This window comes from Ursus arctos, unplaced genomic scaffold (genome assembly GCF_023065955.2).
Source record: "Ursus arctos isolate Adak ecotype North America unplaced genomic scaffold, UrsArc2.0 scaffold_6, whole genome shotgun sequence".
NCBI lineage: Eukaryota > Metazoa > Chordata > Mammalia > Carnivora > Ursidae > Ursus > Ursus arctos.
The window spans coordinates 6,462,249-6,466,454 of record NW_026623078.1 but is presented as its reverse complement, the minus strand read 5'-3'; the positions used below and the strand labels follow the sequence as shown (position 1 = coordinate 6,466,454).

At 34.0% G+C, this 4,206-nt stretch overlaps 1 pseudogene; it reads right to left on the bottom strand.

Annotated features, from left to right (window-relative positions):
- Positions 1-629: 629 nt before the first annotated feature.
- Positions 630-2,392, bottom strand: LOC125283217 (cytochrome c oxidase subunit 1-like; annotated as a pseudogene).
- Between the last annotated feature and the right edge of the window lie 1,814 nt (positions 2,393-4,206).

Below are 4,206 nucleotides of genomic sequence, written 5' to 3'. Positions count from 1 at the left end.
TTTTTCATTAGTGTTGGTACAAATTACTTAAAAGTTTTCTCTAATTTAGTCTGCATTCACACTCATAGTATGTAAAAGGAGAAGTGTTCTGTCTTCCACAGTGGGGGCAGATGGCAAGTTTGGAAAATGAGAATGGAATTAGAAAATATAGGAATGGAGGTTTAAGTCTTCATAGACTGTATACTCATAGCTTCAATATAATTGATGGCTCATAGTTTTTATGTTTAGGGAAGGATTATTAATCTATTATATAATGAATTTGTAACAGTGGTGGGGCAATTAGGATTAAGACAATGGCTGGCAGAATATTTCAGACTTTCTACCTGTGCATCTGTTTTGCTTGTGTGGGTTAATTTGGTTGTAAATGTTAATGAAATGATGTAGAGAACTAAAGAGCTAGTTAGGAACTAGTTAGTATGTCATCATGAACGTGTAAAAGTTCTTCTACGTCAGGTGATGCTGTACTTTGAAAACCTAGTTGGGATGGATGTGCCATGGCGATCTAAAGGATTTGAATTTATAATTTAACTTAGATAAAGTTATATAATTTTTCACTAATGTCTGAGAAAGTCACAGTGGTTATGATATTGGCTTGTAGCCAGTTGAAGAAGCTTCATTCTGTCCCTTTTTCATTTTAAATTTACTTAGGTATGTTCTTCAAATTTATGAGATGGTAGGGGGCATCCATGTAGTCATTTGCGGTTAGTAGTTATTGGTTCTACTGTCAGTACTTCTCACTTGAATACAAATGCTTCTCAGATTATGAAAACTATTAATATTGCTGTTAATAAGATGAACAAACCTATGGTTGACATGGTGTTTCATGTTGTATGTGTATCTGAGTAGTCAGAGTAATGTCATGGTATTCCTTAAATGTCAAGAATGTGTTGTATGAAGAAAGTTATGTTAATGCCTACAAATATAAATGTGAAATACATTTTTGCTCAGTTTAAGTGTAACCTGACAATAATGGGAATCAATGAACAAATTTTCATATAATGGCAAAATGCTCATATTGATGACACAATGAAAATGTGCTACTCTATAATATATATTATGGAGAACAATGTTGAATGATGGATTTGCTAAAATATTTCCTGTTTGACCTCTTACTATAAATAAGAAAATAAAACCTAAGGGTCATAGTGTGGCTGGTGGTCATTTAATATTATCTCCATTGAGGATTGCTAGTGGACTAATTATTTTTATTCCTGTAGGAATGACAATAATCATAAGAACTGATATAATATAGATGTATCAACATCTATACCTGCTGTGAATATATGGTGAAGTCATACACCAAATCATAGGAAAACAATGGATATTATAGCTCAGGACATTCTTACATATTAAAAAGTTGCTTTTTTCCCTGAATAGTATGCAACTATGTGGGAAATTATTGTGTCTCCCAGTGGGATAAGAATGCAGACTTCAGGCTAACCAAGAAATCAGAACAAGTGGTTATATAAAATTGGATGTCGTCCTGTGACATTGAAGAAAACAGTGTTTAGGTTGTGGTCTATTAATAATATAGTAATTCTGGCTGCTAAAAGTGTGAATGATAGTAGTGAAAGCATAGCTGTAATTAGGACTGGTCAAACAAATAGTGATGTTTGATATTCAGATATGGCTGGTAGTTTCATATTAATAATTACAGTAATAAAATTAATGGCACCTACCATTGAGGATATGCCTGCTCAATGTAGGGAAAAATGATTAGGTGAACAGAAGCTCCAGCATGGTCTAGATTGCTGTCTAGAGGTGGGTATGCAGTTGAACCCGTTCCATCACCTGCTTCAACTATTGATGATTTGAGCAAAAGTAACAGTGATGGTGGGAGTAGTCAGAAACATAGGTCATATATATATATATATATATATTTAAACAGGTTCAATGCCTGGTGGAGATCCTACACACAGGGCATAAACTCATGACCATTCACTTATCAGAATATTATACAATCATGAAAAACCATTTTGAAGAATATTTAATGATGTGTGAACATTAAAGGGATACAAATTTCTATATAATACAAGCTGTCTTATGTAAGTAAAATATGTGTATATATAATGAAAAAGCAACGTTTTCAGTGGTTCCTTCTGGAAAAAAAAGAAAAAGAAAAAGAAACGTACGTTATTATTCAAAGGAATGCTATGTTAGGTGATCCAGTTATTAACGTGATTAGCCAGTTTCTGAATCTTCCAGTTATGACAGGTGTAGATGAAAGACAATTATTACAAATGTATGGGTGATTACAACTACATTATAGATTTGGTCATCACCTAATAAACCTCCCAGCTGACCTGGTTCAGCACTGATTAAAAGGCTTAAGGCAGTACCTTATGTATTCCAGGTTAGCACCAAAGAGTAGATATGAAGTATGGTTTGTTGAGAATAGTCAGTAGTTTTTGAGCATAGGTAAAATGGCTGAGCAAGCATTAGCCTGTAAATTTAAAGAGAGAGGTTGGTTGGGTCCTCTTTTTGCCAAGCCCAAGCCCTGTGATGAATAACATATTGAATTGTAAATTCAAAGAAACAGCTTCAGTTCTGCGGGAGTTTCTCATGACTTTTTCCTTAAGTGGCAGGAAAAGCAGATTGAAGCCTGTTACCTGGGATATTTAGCTGTTAGCTCAGATTTTGTGGGGTGAAAGCCCACCAAATTGGTAAGGATTTAGTTTAAATGAAAGCATTTGATTTGCATCCAGTTGTTATAGCATAAAGTCTTATCATCTTTATTTTTTTCAAGAATTAAGTGAATTACACTTGTTTGGGGCTTAGAAGCCTCTTTGTCTATAGTAAGCTCCTAAATTCCTAGTCCAGTACTGATAATATTGGTGTTAAGAGAAGTAATGACACTACCATTAGTGGTGATATAAGGGTTGGTTGTTTCATGTTTTCAAGTTGTCATTTTATTTTTGTTGTTTGTTCATGGGAATATAGTTAATGATGTGGAGTAAGTTAATCGTATGTAGAAATATAGATTAAGTAGTGCTCTAATTGCTGTTAATGATGGCAAATGATGTCATATTTTTATTTCTTGAATATTCATTTGGGTGAGAATCCTGAGAGTGGTGGGTGTTGATTTAATGGCTTGTGTTAAAAAAAAAAAATGGTGGATGCTTCCATGGCTTGTGAATTAAATTTTTAAAATTAAATCTGGAAAAATAGCTACTATATTTATTTCATAGCCGTTTCAGATTATTTGTCACCATGAGCTTATTATTACAATTATGGTTCCTACAATGATCATTAGTAAGATGATAGTGAGACTTGGAGATATTTAATATGAGAAGGATATAAATCATCACTTTTGGGTATGGGCTTGATAGGTGACCTTAACAATATAATATAGTATAATGGTAGCATGAAGATTTTGGTTTCTTAGGAGTAGGTTTAATTCCTATAATCTAGAAATAAAAGGATTTAAGCTCTATTATTTACTCTATCGAAGTAATTCTCTTAATGTTTATGCTAGAATGCTTGATATATTAATGAGCATTGCTGCATGCTATATAGGCAAAGGGGTAGTCTTCATGGTAGAAAGCTTTTCATAAGAGATGCATGAGTTGATCATATTGGACTCATGGGTAGGATGTTCAGGTTCATAAAAAAGAGATAGTTAGGAAAAGGGTTTTGATAATAAAGTTAATTGTATACAATCTGGTATGTAGGGTTTGTGGAATGCTCCTAAAAACAGAACTGTTGTAAAACTATTTATTATAACAGCATTTTCTACTAGGAAGAACAGGGCAAATGGACCTGCTGCATAGTCAGTGTTGAAACCAGAAATGAGTTCTGATTCTCCCTCTGTTGGTCCAGTGGAGCTCGGTTGATCTCTGCTAGGGCTGGGATAAGTCATGTTACAGCTAGTCATCAAGATGGAAAAATTAGTCACGGATATTCTTGAGAATAGTGTGGAGAGTGTAAATAATCCGTATAGCAACAGGACTGGTAGGAGGATAACTGCTGATGTCACTTTGCATGAAACTTTGGTGTCACTGCTGGTAGGGCTCCCATGAATGGGAATTTTGGATTTGCAGCTCAGCCTGATCCTGATCAGGGAATGGAATAAATAGCTAAGCTTGGTATGACTAATACAAACAGTTTGTTTGTATAAATTAATTTATTATTAAGTTTATATTAATTAATGGATACAGTATGGGGAGTGGAATTCATATTCTTAGGGCTAAAGTGAGGGGTAGGGTT